The following is a 22,840-nucleotide window of genomic DNA, read 5'->3' on the forward strand; positions in this document are numbered from 1 at the left end:
TCTGCCTCGAAGTCGGCTTCTATCCGGTCGCTCATCAGCCATCCGTGCTACGTGACCAGCCCACTGTAACCTACCGTGTTTCATCACCTTGTCAATATCTGCGTATTTGTATACTTCGTACGGCTCGCGATTCATGCGCCATTCTCTAGTTCTCTAGTTTGCCTCCGAATATTGATCGCAGGGTTCTACGCTTGAAGACCTCAAGCGCTCGTCGATCGGCTTCCTTCCACGTCCACGATTCATGTCCGTAGAGCGCTACCGGGAGGTTCAGAGTCATATAGAGCGCAAATTTCGTACGGATCTGTAGGCTACGGGACCTAAGCTGACTACGCAATCTGTAATAAGCCCTATTCGCCGTCGAAATCCGTCTCTCCACCTCGCGTCTCACCTCGTTGTCACTTCGAAAGTATCCCCATCCATCTCCACCACAGCACCAACCCTAAGAACTACCACGCTCTTTGTCAGCCACCATGTACTTCGTTTTGGCAGTGTTTATGATGAGTCTAATTCTCGCAGCTTCCCTTTTGAGAGCCGTAAAGGCCTCCTCAACTGTTCACACCAATCATATCATTATCATCAGCGAACGTGATGATGGCACCGTTCCTCTGTACACCTGCCACGAAGGGCACCACCTCCCAAAGCTATGTTGAACAGCAAGTTCGAGAGCCCGTCACCTTGCTTCAGATCATCTAACGTCACAAACGCGTCGAAAAATTCGCCCGCTGTCCTGGCGCATGATGTGAAACCGTCAAGCGTCGCACGTAACAGTTAAATTAGTTTTGTTGGGAAACCATGTTCTAGCATTATTTGCCACAGCTTGTTGCATTTCACGGTGTCGTACGCCGCCTTAAAGTCAATAAACAGATGATGCGTCTGCAAGTTGTGTTCTCGAAACTTGTCGAGAATCTGTCTCAAGGTAAACATCTAGTCTGTTGTAGATCGCCCCACTCGAAAACCGCATTGGTATTCTCCAACAATGGCTTTCTGCAACGGCCTAAGTCGCTGGAACAGGATACGGGAGAGATTTTGTAAGCGGAATTGAAGAGGGCTATGCCTCGATAATTACTACAGTCGAGTCCCTGTCCCTTCTTGTAGATAGGGCATATGAGTCCTTCCAACCAGTCCGTATATAGGTGTTTCTCAGACCATACCCTTAGGATAATCTGGTGAATTGCACTACACAGTAGGGTGTCCCAAAAAAATCGATGTTGAAAAAGTCAAGGTGCTCAGCCCTAAATTGAAATATAATGCTATTTATAGCATTTTTGTAGAACATTTCGACTTTAAAAAAAATTGTTTTCAGGTTGCCCAAACGTGATTTATGAAAAAATTGCTTTTTTAAGCTATAAACCCACTTTTTTCAAATCTGTTCGATTCCTACATTTTTTCGTACATTTTTTTTATTTTTGTAGGGTTATTTTTGAATATTTTGCCTGGTTTGGTTCAGCATTGTTTCATTTATTTGACTCCCAGACCCCATTCAACATCAAAAAAAAAAAAATTTCTAATAATTTTTAGATAAAACCCTTCAAAACACAAATAAGAAATTTTTTTGAGCAAGAACTGAAATTTTCTTTGCAAAGCGGGATTTACCACGAAAATATACATGAAAAAAGATACTTGATATCTTATCGGGGAGCTGAGATATTGGCATTTTTCTATGTGATGGAAAACTATGCATTTTAACAAATATATTAAACTAGCTGACCCGGCAAACTTCGTCCCGCCTCTTTTAGTGTTTAATTTAATTATTTTAAACATTTCAAATTTATTGATTCCTTGCGATTGGATATCGTTTAAAAATAATTGGTTTTATCGGAACGACAACATCCTTAACTTTTGGCTTTTGTGCATGACCTCTATTCCGGATATATATTGGGTGCATTTCAGTTATTTTCGTTGTTTTCCAGAAACTGAAAGTGGTCATCTTCTGATTCAAAATGGTGTCCAGGGTCAATGCTTGGCTTCTTTACATCACTTCGATTAGGGACTTATCCATATGTAGTAGTATTCGGTTATTTGCGGATGTTTTCCAGAAGTTGCCATTTTTCAATACAAACTGTTGTCTAAGGTCAATTTATAGCTCCTCGCATCATTCTGGATCCGGTGATCCGAAACCGTAAGTCGTCATCTTGGATTTAAAAATGGCATTTAGAGACAATTTCTGGCCCCTGAGCGTCATTCTGGTTTGAGATACACCCATATTGGGTGTTATTTGGTCATTTTCGGCTGTTTCCCAGAAACCGGATGTCACCATCTTCGAATTCAAAATGGTGTCTGTGGTCGATTCTAGCTCCTGTGTATTATTCTGGTTCCGAAGATACTCATTTTGTATGGAAATCGGCCATTTTTGGTTGTTTTTTAGAAACCGGAAGTAGCCATCTTACAATTAATAATGGTGTCTGAGGTCAATTTTCAGCTTAATTCTCGTTCCAGAGATACTCATATTGGGTGGTATTTGGTCACATTAGGCTGTTTTCCGGACACCGGAAGTCGCCATCTTGGATTTCAAAACAATTTCGGCCCTCCGTGCGGTCAATCTGGTTGAAGAAACGCTCATATTGAGTGGTATTTGATCATTTTCGGCTGTTTTCCAGACACCGGAAGTCGCCATCTTACAATTCAAAATATTGTCTGAGGTCGATTTTTGGCTTCAGTGGTCGATTTGTGGCTTCAAAGCATCATAGCAATCCCGAAAATACCCACATTGGGTGGTATTTGGTCATTTGCCGCTGTTTTTCGGGAACCGGAAGTCGCCATCTTGGATTCAAAATGGCATTTGGGAACAATTTCTGGCCTCCGTGCGTCAATCTGATTAAAGAAACGCACATATTAAGTGGTATTTGATCATTTTCGGCTGTTTTCCAGACACCGGAAGTTGCCATCTTACAATTCAAAATGTTGTCTGAGGTCGATTTGTGGCTTCAGTGCATCATAACAATCCCGGAAATACCCATATGGCGTCGTACACAAATTACGTAACGCTAAAAACCTAGATTTCAGACCCCCTCCCTCCCCTATGTAACGATAAGTAACGTTAGATATGACTCCCCCCCTAAGGTTACGTAACGCTGGACAACCTGCTCCCCCCCTCCAAATTTACAATTTTAAGCAAACATCTCAGTTACGTTACGGGCTCAACTACATCCCCCCCCCTCCCCCCTATGTGACAATAAGTAACGCAGACTTATCCCCCCTCCCCCCCTTAATGCGTTACGTAATTTGTGTACGACGCCTTTTGGGTGGTATTTGGTCATTTGCCGCTGTTTTTCAGAAACCGGAAGTCGCCATCTTGGATTTCAGAATGGCATTGGGAGACACTTTTTGGCCTCTGAGCGTCATTCTGGTTGAAATGGTCTGGTTCTGGTCTTAGGTCGAATTGTGGCTTCAGTGCATCATAACAATCCCGGAAATATCCATATTGGGTGGTATTTGGTCATTTTAGGCTGTTTTCCATACACCGGAAATCGCCATCTTACAATTCAAAATGTTGTCTGAGGTCGATTTGTTGCTTCAGTGCGTCATTACAATTCCGGAAATACCCATATTAGGTGGTATTTGGTCATTTGCCGCTGTTTTCCGGAAACCGGAAGTCGCCATCTTGGATTCCAAAATGGCATTTTGGAACAATTTCTAGCCTCCGTGCGTCAATCTGATTAAAGAAACGCTCATATTGAGTGGTATTTGATCATTTTCGGCTGTTTTCCAGACACCGGAAGTTACCATCTTACAATTCGAAATGTTGTCTGAGGTCCATTTGTGGCTTCAGTTCATCATAACAATCCCAGAAATACCCATATTGGGTGGTATTTGGTCATTTGCTGCTGATTTTCAGAAACCGGAAGTCGCCATCTTGGATTTCACATTGGCATTAGGAGACAATTTTTGGCCTCTGAGCGTCAATCTGGTTGAAGAAACACTCATATTGGGTGTTATTTGGTCATTTTCGGCTGTTTTCCAGACACCGGAAATCGCCAGCTTACAATTCGAAATGTTGTCTGAGGTCGATTTGTGGCTTCAGTTCACCATAACAATTCCGGAAATACCCATGTTTGGTGGTACAAGGTCATTTGCCGCTTTTTTTCAGAAACGGGAAGTCGCCATCTTGGATTTCGAAATGGTGTTTGGAGACATGCCAGAAAAAGGAAGGGTGTCGAAACATTATGGACATGTTTGTTACCCCTAAAAACAATCACCTGCCAAATTTGGTTCCATTTAGTTGGTTAGTTCTCGAGATAAGCAGAGATTTGTGTTTCATTTGTTTTGAACTCCTCCCTCACAGAAGAGGGAGGGGAGTCGAACCACTATGGACATACTTGTTACCTCTAAAAACATTCACATACCAAATTTGGTTGTATTTGGTTGATTGGTTCTCGAGCTGGGCGAAATTCGTTTTTCATTTGTATGGGACCCCTCCCTTGTAGAAGAGGGAGGAGTGACAAACCATTATGGATATATTTGTTACCCCTAAAAACATCTACCTACCAAATTTGGCTCTATTTACTTGGTTAGTTCTCGAGATGTGCAGAAATGTGTGTTTCATTTGTATCAGACCCCTCCCTTCCAGAAGAGGGAGGGGAGTCGAACCACTATGGACATACTTGTTACCTTTAAAAACTTTCACATACCAAATTTAGTTGTATTTTGTTGATTGGTTCTCGAGCTGTGCGAAATTCGTATTTCATTTGTATGGGACCCCTCCCTTGTAGAAAAGGGAGGGGTGCCAACCATTATGGATATATTTGTTACCCCTAAAAACATCTACCTACCGAATTTGGTTCTATTTACTTGGTTAGTTCTCGAGATGTGCAGAAATTTGATTTTCATTTGTATGGGACCCCTCCCTTCCAAAAGAGGGAAGGGCGTCTAATCAACATGGACATATTTGTTACTCCTGGAAACATCCCCATGCCAAATTTGGTTCCATTTGCTTGGTGAGTTTTCGAGATGTGCAGAAATTTGTGTTTCATTTGTATGGGACCCCTCCCTTGCAGAAGGGGGAGGGGTCTCGAACTATCTTAGTCACCTTTACCGGCCCCTAAAACCCCAATATACAAAATTTCACGCCGATCGGTTCGGTAGTTTCCAAGCCTATATGAATCAGACAGACAGACAGACAGACAGACAGAGCTGCATTTTCATATGTTTAGATAACTGTTTTATTTCGGGGGATAAAAAATAACAATGTTCAGAGAACAAATGCATTTTTGGAAGGATGATAACTTAGTAGAAGGTTTCAAAATTTGGAAAAATCTGCGAAAAAAGTTAAAACGAAAATTATGATTTTTCGTGCCTTCTAATAGAAAACTCAATGTTGCTCGTAATATGTAAGAGATAGAAAGATGATGTCTTTGGTAAAGTTTCTTGTTTTAAGATAACCTAAAACTTTGTCGAAGACACCTTATGTCTGTCTTATTCTGATTAAAAAGTAATTTTTTTATCTCACTTATTGGTGGATTGGTCACCCTTCTTTCTACATTGAAAGATGCATTTTTGAATATCCTAAAACTTCTCCGAATATACCTCATGGCTATAATCAACATTTGAATCACTAGTTAGGAAATTATACGCACAAACGGCAAAATAAAACACTGTGCAATGGAGATTTTGAGTTTTAGTGGCATTTTTGACAAAGTGCATAGTTTTCCATCACATGTAAAATCGCCGATATCTCAGCCCCCCCGAAAAGATATCAAGCATCTTTTTTTATGTAAATTCTCGTCTTGAATTCCGCTTTGCAGTAAAAATTTTAGTTCTTGATCAAAAAATTTTTTTATATGTGTTTTGGAGGGTTTTATATGGAAATTATAAGGAAAATTCACTTTTTTGTGATGTTCAATGGGCTCTGTGAGTCAAAAAATTGAATACGATGCTGAACCAAACCATGCAAAATATTCAAAAACAACCCAACAAAAAAGAAAAAAATATATGGAAAAATTTAGGAATCGACCAGATTTGAAAAAAGTGCAAAAGAGTGGTTTTGTAGCTTGAAAAAGTCATTTTTTCATGAATCACGTTTGGGCAACCTGAAAGCGACCTTTTAGAAATGTTCCACAAAAATGTTATAAATAACATTATCTTTCAATTTAGGGCTGACTTTTTCAACATCGTTTTTTTTTTGGGACAGCCTACTACACAGCCGCTCGCTCCCAACTATGAAAAGTGGTTCTTTAGCTCTTTGCAAGCATTATTCACCTCGTCCAATGTTGGTGGGTCCACAGATTGTCCGTCCTCCCCAATTTCTATTCTGTTCCCCTCGACGACGCTCCTACCTTCCTCACCGTTCCACACCACTTCATAATGTTGCTCCCAACGCCAGGCCACCTGCGATTTATCGGTATTCAGGTTCCCCTCCCTGTCATTGCACATGGCAGGTACTGGCACAGTCCGGTTCCTGATTCCGTTGATCGTTCTATAGAATCTCCTCGTGTCGTGCCTGGTGAAGCAATTCTCCGCCTACGCGAGGACGCGATCGTACTGCTTACGTTTCTTACGGCGGTAAAGCCTCTTTTCGGCAGCTCCTGCTCCCGGTATTTCTCCCGGATGTGACGCGTCACACGATTAGCTGTTACTAACGTGTTGGTGTAAGCTCGGTTATTCTCTACCATCACCTTTAGACACTCAGCATCGAACCAACCACTACGCGTGGTTCACGTTGTCATGCATATCACTACTCGCGCTGTTTCGCTGACTGCTCGTTCAGGTCCACTCCAGCTGGTTTACCGATCCGTCTATCAACTTTCCGAGTATACTCTGCGGCAACTCCTTCCGCTGATAACCTCTGGATGTCCAGACGTATCTTCCTCGCCAAACCTCGATTTAAATACGTTGGACAGCCGGCCACGAATCTTGCCTACCACGAGATAGTGATCCGAGTCGATGTTTGGCCCTCGGAAGGATTGCACATCTATGACGTTTTAAAAGTGCCGGCCGTCGATCAGCATGTGGTCAATCAGGGAGCAGGCCTCTCCATTGGCGTGTCTCCAGGTGTGCTTCCAAATGTTCAGACGTGCTAAATGGGTACTCAGTTCACTAACCTCAAGCCGCTGTCGTTGATTGTAGAATGAAGGCTTTCCCTACCAACAACGGGACGAAAGAACTCCTCTCGTCCGACTTGTGCGTTCGTATCTCCGATGTCGATCTTTATATCATACTCATACTCCTTCACGTCATCGGTTTTATCGTTTGTCGGCGCGTACACGTCGATAAGGCTGTAATTGAAGAATCTGCCCTTGATCCTCAATACGCATAGACGGTCATTAATAGACCTCCACCTAATGACACGCTTCATTTGGTTTCTGAGTAGCATGAAACCGACGTCCTATTCCGCTCTGTTGCCGCCACTGTAGGAGATGTGATACTTAAAAGAAATGCCCGCGGTCGGATCAACCGCTTGGAATTCACGTTCCCCGGTCTTGTATGGTTGCTACCCCCACTTTTGCCTTCCGTAGCTCTCTAGACAAGATGCCCGCGCGTGTTGTATCGAGCAGAGTTCTTCCAAGTGCCATGTTTCCAATCGTTGTCCTTTTCGTTCGCCTAGGTCTATACCGATTGTTCCGATTCGTATCATTCTCTGGATTGTTTTTTTTTTTTTTTTTTTTTTTTAAGGGGGGATTTGTTAGTAGCTTAAGTATTTATGATAAATATTAGTAAATAATGAGTATGTGTGTCCAATCACAAATGGTGACTTCTCAACACTGTTAGAAATTTGTAATTTTAATTGTTAGGATTTGTTTGCTTTCGCAATTAGGACTTATCATTCGTAGGGATTTGAACCTACTTGTCAAAAAAGGGGAAGTAAAATTACAACAAACTTAATTGCTAACTTATTGGCTATAAAGAGAGCTTATCGTAGCAATTGAGGATTGCAACGATTTTTGTCGAAAATTGTTAATAATTTTATTTGACATAGCTTCTAATGGTTCAACACCAGTAAGTCTATGTAATTCGCGTGTACCAAACCAAGGAGGACGCTTCAAAATCATTTTCAGAATTTTATTCTGAATCCTTTGGAGCGTTTTCTTCCTTGTTGAACAGCAACTTGACCAGATCGGTACAGCATAAAGCATTGCTGGTCTAAAAATTTGTTTGTAAATCAAAAGTTTGTTCTTTAAACAAAGTTTAGAATTCCTGTTAATGAGAGGATATAAACATCTCGTATATTTGATGCACTTGGCTTGTATACTCTCAATGTGCTCTTTGAAAATAAGTTTTTTTCTCTGGATTGTTCTTAGTATGTTTATTCCAGCATGCTGCCTTACTTGGGTGTACCCGGCTGGCGGAGCTGTCGTCTTGGGTGTAGCTGGCGAGACATCGAATTTCATAACAGCTTCCCTTCTCTGTCAGCATACGACCAAACTCCCACCGGTTCAGTGATCTTCCCTTGGTTGCTCGTATCCCAACCGGTACCACGTGGATGTAAGAATAGGAGTTGCTGGGCATTATGTTATGGACCACACTGGGGTCTATTTTATGCCAACTAGTACGGGTGTACTGCTGGTACGCATTGCCCAGTCGTTTACTTACCTTTATGTTTACTACACTGCCTATAATCGCATACTAGTCCCATATGGATTTCCATCGTTTTGAGTTAAATATCAGATTCCATCTATTTCTTGCTCTACTATCGATTAAGCTGAAACCAGCTTGAATCTCTTTTCATCGCCGTCGTCTCCCGTCAAGTCACTGTTGTAATGAAATTGGAAACTTCTCTTTCTCAATACCACTTTTCCAATATGCTTAATGCACGGGCTAACGCGAAATAATTCTATTCAGCAAGTGGAACATTGAAGACATAAGAAAGAATATTATTCAGTAGCGTATCCAAGACTGCATTTATTACATTCACGACGGAAAAATTAGAATAACCCACCCCAAACAGGAGAAATACCCAAAACAAGAAAAATATCTTCAAGCGCTGTTTTATCAACTCGATGATTTTCCAGATGGGACTGATATGCGATCATAGGCAGTACAGCTCATAAAAACTTTGCATTAAAAGCGTTATCCCGCGTTGGTCCCCGTGGTTCTGTGGTTAGCGATGTCGGTCGGCTAGCTCTCCCACACGGTTGTGATATCGGGTTCGATTCCCGATCAGGTCGAGGAACTTTTCGAGCTGGAAATTTTCTCGGCTCAGCACTGGGGCACGGTGTATCGTTGTACTTATCCTACAACATGCAAAATGTGCCGAAAACAATATCGATAACGAATTCTTTCAACTAATCTAGTTGATCGAGACCGCATTAGCCCCCAGGCTAGCGTGCGATATTGTTGTATTAAAAGCGTTATAAACTAAACTAATCCGATTTAAATCAAAAGTTCGGCGTGTTCTGCTGAAAACGCTAAATTCGTTTCAAAAATTTCATTACACATCATTCAAGATATTGGATCGTCTTGAGAAAGATAATTAATTCGATTTCACAGTAGCATTTCGAACTCCATTTTCATGTCTACCGTCGACATCGGTACGAACAGATTTTTTTGTCCCCCAGCCGCACAGCTGCAATATGCAACACGCAACAGCATAATAAATTGTTGTGCGACTGAGAGTGCTACACTTCTGCAATTTTCTTCAATTCGACATGAGAAAAGTTTGATTGTTACCCTATAAAGCGGCAACACGATACAACGTATTATTCAGTTGCGATGCTGAGAGCTACATCGGTCCCGGTCTATTGGTTGCCAACACGAAATGGGATTAGTTTTTCTTACATTCATATTACATACGGAATAAAAGCTCTTTGCGTCTTGTGAAACTATGGAAATGATATAAAATGAAAATAAGGTGGAGCCACTTGCAACATGGGTATATAGTAAACACTACACTATCCTGTTCTCAGTTGTACAGGGTGTTCAATAAGTTCAAATACATTTTAAAAATGTAAATAATCACTTCATGTTCGCTCTGCTTGGCCAGCATGTAATTCCAGAGGATTAAAATCCGGGAAGCAGGGAGACGAAGTCTTATCGAAAAAATCAGTCAAAATCATCCGACACCATGCTTGGACGATATTTGGCATGTGGGCCGATGCGCCGTTCTACGTAGAAGTCCGAAAATGTCGGGTCAACAATCATCTCCAGAACCTCGGTCTTATAGTACGCGGCATCGATTTTCTCATTTTCCTCGGTAAATACCAACGAGAGCTTCCCACGGTTGGATACGGTCCCCTCCAAATCATCATAGACGCGGTGCTCATGATAGTATCAGTCCCGATCTACACCACCTTGATGGCTGCTGGTGTCCTCGCCGAACGTGGCTGCCTACTAGCCAGTGCCTAGATCACGCACGGTCCTTGGCCAAGCCGACGGTCCCGCATACCGACGGATGGTGGTATAGATGCAATTTCGCTTCACCACCCGGGAAATCAACCGCCGGAATATGTCGCTGGGACGCGATTTTTTGTTAAGTTTCGGTTTGAAATTGTGATGTTTCAAAAAATGTTCGGACTGAAGAGCTCCTAGGTATTTGCCCTGCCTCACAAACATTTCATCCGAACATCAGTTTTCAGTTTTTCGAATGCGTTTCTCACATAGCCGCCACGATAATGGAGCCGATACCCTAGGGGCCATCCACATTTCACGTGGACAGATTTTTAACAATTTTGATTTTTTTTGGATAACTGCCCATATAATTTCTAAAAAATTTGTATGGACCGTGGATATAACTGCCCCCCCCCCCCCTCCCACAAGAAGCTGGAATGTGGATGGCCCCCTATGCAAATTGTAAAAAAAGTTAATTTGTGGTGATAAATCGAACATCTATAACACAGTGCAACAAAAATAGACTTTTTTTCTGCCTTGGCTTCTATTTATAATTTTTTTGTGTATTTTTATGCAAAACTAAATTTCCCCGAGTTTGAACATATTTCAATATAAGGGGCAACAATGGCGCCATTTTGAATTTTTGAGAAACCGGTAATTTTTGATGTTTTTTCGACGCCATTTTGTTTTAAGGCCAAACATCAAAATTCTAAGAGTTTGTCCACATATTAGCATCTTTTTACCCATCTTTTGAAAAAAACAGATCTTAAATCGGACAAAAACTAAGCTCAAAACGGTGATTCTACGAAACCGGTTTTGGCATAGTTGTAGTATATTTCACAAAGCAAAATAATATCGGTAATGCTAATGCTAATATCTTAAAGTGGTATTCAAATAATATCTTATTTTGAGTAAAAAAGTCTCAGAAATCGAATGGTAGGTGTCTGATCTACGTAACTGAGCTAAAAATTCTTATGTTATGTCATGTGTAAACGAGATTCAGAAAGAAAATCCCATAGTAGAAAAGCCAGCTTAATGCGAACGTTCTAACGCTTCTGCGGTTATGGCGACTAACTAAAACTCTATTAACTCATGCAAGTAGTCATGTACGCAGAAATATAAAAATAGCTACAATCAGTTAGGTACTAACTTTCACAGACAGTTAGTTAAACATTTTTTTTATAGTTACTACAAATATAGTCTGGCAGATGCAAAATGGAAAGGCAATTGAAATATAAAACATTCATCCAACCAAACTCATCGGTTTCTTGCAAGATCAGTGTAAGTAGGATGTGTTCTATCAAAATCAACGCATGTAAAAAAAGCCATTCTTTTCGCCAGACTGAATATTCAGATATCTAGTAACCATGGATTGCTTACCGAATCTGGTAAAAGGTAAAAACAATCCTGAAAAATGCCGTCTGCGGGGTTCTGCCGTGTTTTGAGCATAGATGATAAAAAAAGATAAACTCTTGCGAGTTGCTTCAAACTTTTGACGAAGAAAAATAACATCGGTTTTTTGGTATGCCTGTGCAAGTGAAGCTAAGGAGCTCCAAAACAAGAAGCGAAGGCAAACATGAGCTCGTACTTGATTTTCAAATGAATGAAGTTTTTCAATTTATACGACAGGAATAGTTTGGGTAGAATTTAATTGAGCTTTCACTCCAACATGTGTAATTTCAACGCAAAAAAGGCCAGAGTCGCTACAGCATGTTCTGTACTCAACAAAAACTATCGCTTCAACATTTCCACTAGCATATTGCTCTGGAATAAATCATTATATTAAATCGATTCCAGATGGTCACCCGCTCCGGGGCGTGTCATCACTATTCCATTAGGGTTAATCCGAACAATTCGTTTTCACATACAAAAAAACATTTTAGAATCCACCCAAGGATAGAAGTATTCTTTTAGATGTTGTTCTCTGAGAGATTCTTTACGAACTATTATTTTGATTTTTGCGAATATCAATTCAAAAAACTATATTTAAAAAATATTGAACTTTTAGAAGAAATTGAATTTTAGTTGTAACCCAGCGATCTAGGATTTCACTTCAACTTAATGGCCATTCGTTAACAGGAAAAGTCAAGTAAAGGAATCACACCGAGTATAAACCGGATCACCACGTTTCCCATATCTTTTAGGTAGAATTTTTGCTCATTCACAAACTTCTCCATTTTTTTTTTTTTGCACGCCGGTCAAGGTTGAAGGGTATATTTTTGATTTTATCCTTGAACATAACACTTACGTGCTTCACCGAATCGGGTCCCTTTTCCAGCTCAGTAGTGTTGGGTACGATGAAAATGGAAATTGTTCTACGAATTGATAACTATAAAAGTTTTCCCATCTGTGTGGTGTTTCTGCTACCGTCAACACAAGCAGCGAGCTGCAAAAAAACCAACATTAGTCAAACGGTAAAGCATGAATAATGGAAATGATTCGATAAATAGCTGGGTTCATGTAATTATATGCTTGCAGACTACAGTGACTATTGGCGACTTTTTTATCGAAGCTGTACAAAAAAAAAACTTCACCGCTATACTAAATTACCCATGACGGTTGCTTTGTCGTACTTCTTGCAGAAATGTTTCTATATAGGAAGCAAAACATTTGCTAATGGTACAAAAAAAGGTCAAACTATGACGAGCATACCGCAAACGTCAGTCGTAATCCAAAAGTTTAGCGAACGAAATTTCTCGAGTAAGGTTTATTGAAAGGAAAAAAAGATGATGAATTTTTCCCTCCAATGATTTTTCTTTTTTCTTCCCTTCGGACTATGTACATATGTAAGGTGAACTGTTCGTTTCGTGCGAACGACCTGGGGTTAATGATTAGTGAAATTGATAAATAATTGCAGATTGATTGCTGTGGTTAGTTTGATATGGTTGAATGAGTGCGAAAGTTTCACTTTGCTAGGGAATGTAACGAAAATGTTAGCTGAACGTTTTCTCGGGTGAATTTGACCCGAATATTTTAACTAAAATAACGAGGCTCAATATAGGAGGCACCTCCATTAAAACCAAAATAAAAGGAGACGCCTGGTTGGTTATCAATACACAGCGAATTTTGACTGGTGAAATCATCTCTTTCACTTTTCTACCATACGCTGAATTTTTTTTTTTTTTTTTTTTGGTGCTTGCATTTTTATGTTGACCAAGGATGTCGACCACTGACTGTTGTTTAATGGTTCGACGAACTGGTTTTTGTTCCCTAAGCTAATGGAATCCAAAATTAATTTCTGCAACCATAACCAGATGGAAGTGAGAGTATGAAATACAAGGAAAACAAAAATTTTTTTTTGTAAAGACTCGAATCTCTGACTCACCGAGGGTACACAGTAAGAAAATTGCATGTCGAACCGCCTCCATCGCTTATGATAGAAAATTCCATAATATTCCGCGCAAATTTAAAAGATATTGGACATGATTTGAAAGCGAAATCGTGATTTATGTCAGAAGCAACTGAAATCTAAATGAGAAAATGTTTAACGTGACGTGTAACATTCAGAATTTTTTACTGTGTAGTTACGGTTGAATGTTAACAACCAAATTATTTATTTGAACGCATCCAGTTAGATTTGAAGGTTCATTGAGTACTCAATAAAGTACCTTAATTTAAATCTTACTATATAATACATCTGTCAACACACATTCGAGTGTTGGTGTTACGTTTCGTTACATGTGAAGGTATTCGCTTTACGTAATTTATGAATGTCACCTAACCATTGAAAGCATTCGCCTAAAACCCGACTTTTCCAGAAAATTCTCGTAGAAAGTTAAAATTCAACTGCGATCCATAAAAGCTTAGATATTAGGTGGTACAGTAGACGGAATTGTATCGCTAGTATTTCCTGCAATTTTATCTTAAGGTTGCAGTGTGTGAAGCCATATGGAAGCCACCACGTTGTTGAATACGAATTTTCAGTGGCACAAGACTCGGAAATAGTTAATGCGTTACTTATGAAAACACTGTCTTATGTTTTTATTACCATATATTTTCACATGTTAAGCATTAACTATTACCGAGCGGTATGCCGTTGAAAATTCGAAGTCGACCACGTGGTGGCTCTAAGTCGGCCATTTGTGGCTTCAACACACTTCCACCTTAAAGTGCATTTCTAAATGCTGAATCGTTGAGGAGTTATATACCTTTTTAGTTTTTGAAAATCGAAACGTCACGGCCGCATACGCTAAATTTGAAACTTTATACGCGTTTATCTCGGGATGGTGTTTCTTAACAAATTACTTTGCCGTGTTTACGATTGCGGTAAAACGACTTAACGGATTTTCCTCATCCTTTTTTTAAATGTTCGTTATAGAATTACCCGGTCGTTGAACGATCGTTTTTTGATAGGCGAAGTTTAACTTTTTTTTTCGAGAAAATCGTTCCCGTCTTTTGGGTATACAGTGGTATTCACGGTCTCTAGCAAAGCAAAAACCAAATTCTAACATTTCTCCATATTGTAGGTATCGTTTAGCACTGGCACGACTCAACAAAATATTCATGGTTCGGGGGAAACGAGAAATTAGCTTTCGAAATGTTGCTACTTCTAGGCAAATATTTGAAAATTATGATGAATTTGGGACCGTCATGACATTGGTTGAGGCGGTGGAATCAGTAGTGGTTTCTTCGGCATTTTGGAGATGGGTTGGCAGTGTTTTGTTGTTTCTTGTGTTTGTGCTTGAAAGATTTTTGTATAATTCTCGGGTTTTGGATACGTGAATGCTGACAAATTTAGCTTTGATTGTGATTCTTTTGGCATTTTTAAATAAACATAGAACTCGGTTTTGTAATTGAGGACCCATAATTCGCCAACTTTATTCAAGACAAGCAAGTTAAACGTGATTCATTTCAATGTGTTACTTCGACGATGCACAGTATTTACTGTATAGTGCTCAATATACATTTTTGTGTTACAAATTTGGCAAAATAACTTATCTAGTCGTTTTAAAAAGAAATTTCCTGGTGAGTGCCAAGTCCCTAAATTCGCCACCCTCAGACTCTATTTTCGCCTACCTCTGAAATATTACGGAAATGCTGTTCCAAATCATCCTTCTCTTGCAACGTCAATACTGACATTCGGTCAGAACGGTAGATATCTCGTTCCGGCATTTGCAAACAAGACCTGATCGGTGATCTGGGCACTCCATAACGTTTGGCAGCTTTATTTGATCCTATTTGCTTATCACGTATTTTGAGATCTGCGGCGGAAATCTCAGCCTCTCAGTAATAGCTGCGATATTTCTTAGTTCGTTGCTGCAAATAGAATGAAGAAAACTCATAAAATCAATGATTTTAAGGAACTTTTATAGATTCTTACCATTTTTCAATTCGAAATTCATTAATTATAAGAGTGTTTTCAACTTCACCACGGAGTCGAAAATTGGGTTCACTTGTGAAACCAAAATACAATATGACAGTTCGTCAATGGCGAGTTTAGGGGCTAGCGCACAATAAGGGATCCCAATTTCGCCAATTATATTCAGGTATAAAATTACAGTAATTTCAAGAATTTTGGATTTTATGAATATGAAAACAAAGCAATAACAGCATAATTAAAAGAGCTTTCACTAAAGTTAATATGAACTAAATGATTTATACTAACTTTCCCACTAAATTTTTTATTGCCCTTCTGCAGTTTTACTTTCTACATGACAAGGTTATTTCGATCTTAATTTTAGAAAACATTTTGTAAATATTAAATATTTCTGTTAGTGCATTCAAGCACAGGAAACATTGCAAGTTGTTATAGTGTTAAATATAATCATTAAAAGTTGAATTTATCGAGATTCATTGGTTGGCGAAAAATGAGGGGTTGCGATTTTTGGGGTCATAGGCCTATTTGAATATTTCAAAATTTTTGGGCTATATATTTAAGGAACTTTGCCAGTTTTTAGACTCAGTAGGTATCATAGCTTATTCACTTGTTGAGTAAGAGAAAATCGGCGTGAAACATCATGTCCCTGCATGTCTGCGTCGGTAGGAGGGAATACAGTGGTCGTACAAAATGTTTCGATGTAAACGCGCCTTCGGTCTGGATCAGTTTTGCTGATCTAAGGGGTTTCGAAGTGTAGTGACTTTACGAGGTGTACCCAGTTATTTATTCATGTCTCACGGTGACCGTTAAACTGGAGACTGCCTGCCTGTTGCTTTTATGTAAGCAGTAAATTGGAGTAGGTTTTGTTCGGTCGATAAATATCGTGACTAATCTAATGATTACGCGATGTAGGGTATTTGTTCCATTATTCATTTCATTAGGCAGACGTTCGCGGAGAATGCACGGATGAAACACCAAATTTTCACGAATTCATTGAAAAAATAAACAAAATACGCTCACATGCTCTTATGAAATCGCCCAAAAATGGAAATATAGTAAACTTAGGTTAATTTATCCTGAATTTCGTAAAACAAACCATTTTTCATAACGTTCCCATTTTCACCTTAACGGTAACCACTGTGCTTCATACTATGAATTATACCGGAATAATCGAACTTTTTCAGTATGATTTTTTTCGTATTAACTGAAACTGACTCGGCAAGTTTCGATTATCTTCAACGCAGTTAAAACAGATGAAATATATTTAGTTGAAACTAAGGTTTCTTGAAAAATCGTCTCATATATTTCTGCTAGGGGAACCGCTTCTCTTTTCATCTCAGCACCTATATTCATCTCATCGCTCTTACCACGTCTGCCTAAATGCGTTTGCTTTTACGAAAGCGTTCGGGATTGGTAACAGAATATTATCCAAATATTTGGGTACTTCGAAGGTTTTCGCTCGCAAAGATTCGTGGTATTCGATAAGAAAGAAATTCGTCGTTCGTCTTCGTTATGAGTTAATTTAGCGCGTAAAATTGTTCGATTCCGTCACTTACCACGGTGACACAATCCTTCATTCCCGTAGTGGTCGTGGAGATGCAGAGATAATCTCGGTCTCCGGCAATAACGACTGTTACTCCTTCCATACCCTAACGACTCTAAGAACGTAGCCGACGCCGTTTTTATCCATACAGAGTGAAAGCTACTGAATTGTTGTACATTGAATATGGTATACTAATCTCAAGTACCCACATACGTGATTTTTTTATCAAACTTCATGAGCTCTGATCGATTTCAGAGAAGCAACTACGAAATGTGTGGTCGCCAGGCTCAAGCTCACTAATGGTTAAACTGAATTATACCTCAATTTTATTACATATGTCAAGTCAACTTAGTACGACGCATCAAATATGTTATCAGACATAGACAAATATTGTATGAGGCAAAAAATAATGACTAGTAGCAGCTTGAGGTCTGGTCAACGTAGCTAAGATATTTCAAATTGAAGGTATTTTTGAGAATAAATAGAAAAAGAAATATTAGTTTGATCAAATATAATAATAATAATCAAATATATAAGATCGTAAAAACTGCACGTTATTACAACGCTTAAATTACTCAGTTTTCATTTAGCTTTACTTCAACACATTTGAAAATTTTTACCATAGCCACCCGGGCATTACACTCCATGATAATATAATATATAAAAAAGGGGCTTACGAAATGTAAATTTCAAGAATTGGTTTACTGAGAATGTGTCAAATGATATAGTTCTGGGATATATTTACAACAAGGTTTATCACAAGCATTGCGGCGCGTCAAAGGGGGTTCAGCTGTTCTGTAAAAAATATTCATTTCAATAAACAGTCGATACTGGCACAATTATTACACGTTCTGTGGAACTTACTATTTGCATGGCTCTAACTTCTTTTCATGACTATTTTTTATGTTTAAAGGCATTTCAGAAATATCAGAAATATTCTAAAAATCTTAGTGGTCTAAACAAAGAGCAATTATCATGAACCTTCAATATATTTAACGGACTGATTGAAATGATTGGAGCTGTCACTTACTAGGTCGGTAATAGGCCAAAATATACACGCCACTCTGCTTATTCGAGCCACATCGCATGTTAGAAATAATTGCAATCTTCTCGGCAACTTAAATTCATATCATTTTTCAATTCAACAACTCTTTTACGTTTGTTTGAAACGAATTTGAAGTTCGCTTAAATTATGTTTAAGCATGCATACATCAAAGAAGCGTGGATCCAAATCTGCAAATTCAATCCGACTGTGTTCCATTCCAACTACTGACACAGCACAAAAGGAGAACGATGCTCCCACGATGACGGTTTAATCGCCCAGCTTTCTGGTGGATATCTTTCCAAAATAAACAACCGAAGAGAGTAATCGTTTGCTCAACAGCTGAAAGCTTTATACGCGAAATCATGATAGAATTATACTTACTTACAATGTACTGCAAAATTATTGTTGGAAGCCCAAGTTTGTGCGAAGAAACTACATCATACCCCTAGGATGCTCGTCGCCATTAAAACACTGATAGTCGTCTTTCTTATAAAAATTATTTTACTGAATAGTTTTTATTTATTGAAGTCTAATATAAAATCATTATTATTTCTAACTCACGGTCGAAAATATTTACCAAGGTATCACTACTTAGTTTTATGTTTAAAAATTACAAGAAAATTCTTTCATTTACCTCTACTGTACAGTCTAATAAGTGAAGGTTTTTATGTCATAAAGATACGCCTAGCCGTGACAAAAAAATGCAACATTTTAACTAGCAGTTTTGAATCATATTGTTTTGCTACAATATGACCTCACTGGTAAAATGTCGATTCGTCATCACGATCGCAGCAAAAAGGGTCAAAAGTTTCGAGGGACGAGTTAATTTCTCAATTGACTTCAGTAGTGCGTGACTATGAGTTATAATCGGAAGGGTAGGTCTACTGTGGCATGACATCACGCATTCAAATGGAAATAGTTTTAAGAGCAATGTGTTGAATGTTAGAGCATGTCGGTTTAAAATGCCTTTTTAGTATAACATCTGAGTAGAGAGTCATTAGTAGAAGATTTATGTGCTTGTTTTCATGCAGAAATTCACAATATTAAGTATGTGGTGTACAAAATAACCGAAGAGAATCTCTTCACTGTCCCCCATAAAATGTTTCGCATATATACATTTTCCTAAATACTCTTACGATACATATCTTTAAAAGCACCACTTAGTGCACAAATGGTTGTTTCACTAACCATGTCGAATGGACCCCGCGATAAAGGAATCCACCGTCTAGAACATTGTTATTCAATTACAAAACCATTAGCTCAGCCAGAAAGAAGAAGAAAAAAGTGCATCACACACTTAGCAACATTACATAGAATCATGCGGAATCAATGAAGGGCCCTTCATCTAACTTTTCCTTTGCCGAAACTACTCAACCAGTCGTCGAGAATTTTTCAATTTTTCTTCACGATCAATTAGAGCCAAAACGACGGCGTACTGAAGCAGCAGCAGTAACGAAAAAGTTGGCTCGCTCCGCCATTTCCAGCAACATTTGTGACCCATTCAACCATTCCACCAAAGAAAGTATAGTTACGTAATAATTGATTCCAGTCGGAATGATTTATTGCCTGTTGAACTGGTCGGTGTACGCTTTGAACAATGGCATCCTTTCGCAGCGAGAGTAGAAATTGTTCAAACCGAGGAAATTCAAACTATATCGATGGTTTCCCGATCAGAAAGAAAAAACAAAAATGTAACAGAAGTTGTTAGTTTGTTAAGGGAAAAAACCTTACAGGCTGTGTTTTCAATTTGGTCCCGTTAGGTGTTAAAATAACATAAATTATAACAAAAATGATTCTACTAGTATCAAACACATATCATAATTTGTTACTAATATTTCAGCTTTCTAACAAAATAAGATAGTATATAAAACAATATAACAACAAATATTGTTAGAAACAACAGGTTTTGATAAAAACGAAAAATTAGTTAGACTTGTTTCAGAACTACTTTATTTCACGTTTTGTTATTATAACTCATTCAGATTCAATTTTGTTATCAAATTTATATGGAAAAATACAAAATTGTATCAAAATCTGTTATTTGTATCTCACGTTAATAGAATTTTGTAATATTTTAGTTATGCTCTTCTGATCGGGTTGTATTACAACTCTTTTCACTATTTTGCTGCTGATGGCAAACGAAATTAATGATCGGGCTTTTATATGTAAGTAGAAAAGTACGTTTCATCGAATCCTTTATACTCGACCATTACTAATTACTTATTTGAGAGCTATAATATCATACCAATAGTCTGGAATTGTGTGTACTAGAATATCGTAGGAAATCTAAAATTACCGCGGTGCTTATTCATTGCGAATAAATTATCTTATTTTGTATGCTACTCATTCGTCCTATTTATGGCCCTGTAGCAAAGCGTGATTTGAATGATCGAAAGTTTTCTGGCGATTGCGCAAACTTTTTCGAGGGGAAAACTTTTCTTTAACCTCCTGCAAACAACAATTTTCCACGATCTGTACCATTTGATAGCTCAAGTGTACCGTTTCAGAGTTCATTTTTCAACTTGCATGCAAGCAGTCCTCTCTTCGTAGGATTGGCAGGCACTGCAGCAGCGATAGCATCATTATTTAGTTTTCCCAGTGGCCTTGGTACGTTTCCTTGGAGGTAAGCGTAGACATTGCACACAGATATTCTGCCAAGATTGGAGTTTGTTTGGATTTCATCCCAAAACCAGGAAACTAGTTGACAAGTTTTTAGGAAATTATTTAGCAAAACAGATAGAATTGTTGAACAAACACACTATTTCATTTTGGCATTGGTGGATTTTGACTATGATCCAAATTGTTACGTTTTCCACAACCAAAACAAAAAAAGTATATCCTGTGAATCCTTGGCGGAAAAATGTGCCAAAACTCTGATCTAATGTTTGACTTGTTCGAGCATTACTTTTTGCCGAGATAAACCACTACTTGTGCTTGTACTTTTGTCTATAAGAGAAAAACATCGAGGGATTGCGCTGTTTAGTCGAAAATGGAGAAAAATTAAAAAAAAATAGGCGCTACTGCTTAAGCCGTTCCTTACCCTATTTCTACTCTTTTTTTTTCAATCTTATGCTATATAATATTAAACGGGACACAAACACTCATAAAAAGGTAATTTTTACATTGTAAGCGCCATAAGTGTTTGTGTCCCGTTTAATATTTATTCGTTAGTTCTCACGTTGCACTAAAATTTAAAATTTAAAGTGAGCTTATGCTATATCTTCCTCTATTATAAAATGTTACACCAAAAAAAAAAGTAGAATTACAACGGTACTTATTAGCAAACAAATTTAATGCGTCGTAAAATTAGAGATGAACAAAATTTTCGTTCCATAGTAACTGTATAGCTAAATTTATTCCAATTGAGTCAAACGAACGCGTCTCATACGTCTTTCCATAGTCGCAAGCGAAACATTCTATCCTGTTTGCAAAAGTATGCACACTCTGAGAAATAAAAAATTTCTCAACAGTAAATATGCAACGATACGATTTTCACAAAAATCCCCATTGCTTCGACAAATTAAGCTTTTCTCTTTCGATGCACTCATTTTAGCGAATGTGTCATAAACTGTATGAACTCTCACGCTAGGAACGGCAAGTTGAAGGTTTGAGGACTGTAATAGAATCGTGACTTTCCCTGGCAGACCGACACGTAAACAGAACGTACAGTTTCAGCACACTGAATAATTTAAATGCAATTTCCTGCTTGGCTACATCGCAGCGTCTTGCGACGTTATTGCGTCCCAAAAAGCAAATCCAACTGACATGTTGAAATGTTCCGGACGACGTACAGCAAAATAGCAACTATGCTTCATCGCGTTTTAGTACCCTTCGCAATGAAAATTTATTTTGATGCAGGGTGTAATAAAAACGATTTCGACTCCCTTAGTGAAGGAAAGTCATTAGATTTGATTATTCTTCAGCAAGATTTTCCGAATTTTGACGTTTGCTTTAATAGCGCCCAATCAAATTTAATAAACTTGTTTGTAAACTGCTAACATATTCAACAAAGCTGGTTGGTTTAATTTAGAAAAATATCCGAATAAACCGTGAAAGCGGTATGCAACATTTGGCTCAATAAATTTGAAACAAGTAATTTGTTACAATACTAGCGACCAGTACAACTTGCTTGCCCCTGCTACATTGCACGTGACTTGGCTGATCATAAAAAGTAATATGTACAGGTGGCTGTAGCCGAAAAAGCTAAAAAAGTAGCTGCTATAAAATGTTGATTATTTCCACTTAGTGGCACAGCTCGCGATAAATTCTTAAGCCCGGGGGTAAATTCTAACGAACGTTGGCCGCTCGAGACTGATGGTTCTATCAACTGTAGCTGTAAATCACATTAACTTCTGTACCAACGCAAATAGATAAAAATTACCTACTGAGCAATTGAAATAGATAGAATACAACCGTTCACCTTACACCTGGGTGATCATACGTCACATCCGTTCCACTATATATATATATATATATATATATATATATATATATATATATATATATATATATATATATATATATATATATATATATATATATATATATATATATATATATATATATATATATATATATATATATATATATATATATATATATATATAATATATATATATATATATATATATATATATATATATATATATATATATATATATATATATATATATAT

General features: G+C 38.2%; 1 protein-coding gene across 6 annotated transcripts in view; it reads left to right on the forward strand.

The window, feature by feature from the left end:
- The window catches only part of LOC129730320 (prolyl endopeptidase FAP), a 343,985-nt gene that overhangs the window by 25,483 nt on the left and 295,662 nt on the right, over nucleotides 1–22,840 (forward strand). The window contains exon 1 of one of the 6 annotated variants that reach the window (XM_055689580.1): nucleotides 11,433–11,541. The exons of 4 other annotated variants lie outside the window; for them this stretch is intronic. The gene's annotated coding sequence lies outside the window, so the exon portion shown is untranslated. Of the gene's footprint in view, nucleotides 1–11,432; nucleotides 11,542–22,840 lie in introns of those variants that run through there. One more of the 6 variants, XM_055689581.1, reaches the window with a different exon arrangement.

This window comes from Wyeomyia smithii, chromosome 3 (genome assembly GCF_029784165.1).
Source record: "Wyeomyia smithii strain HCP4-BCI-WySm-NY-G18 chromosome 3, ASM2978416v1, whole genome shotgun sequence".
In the NCBI taxonomy this organism is placed as follows: Eukaryota; Metazoa; Arthropoda; class Insecta; order Diptera; family Culicidae; genus Wyeomyia; species Wyeomyia smithii.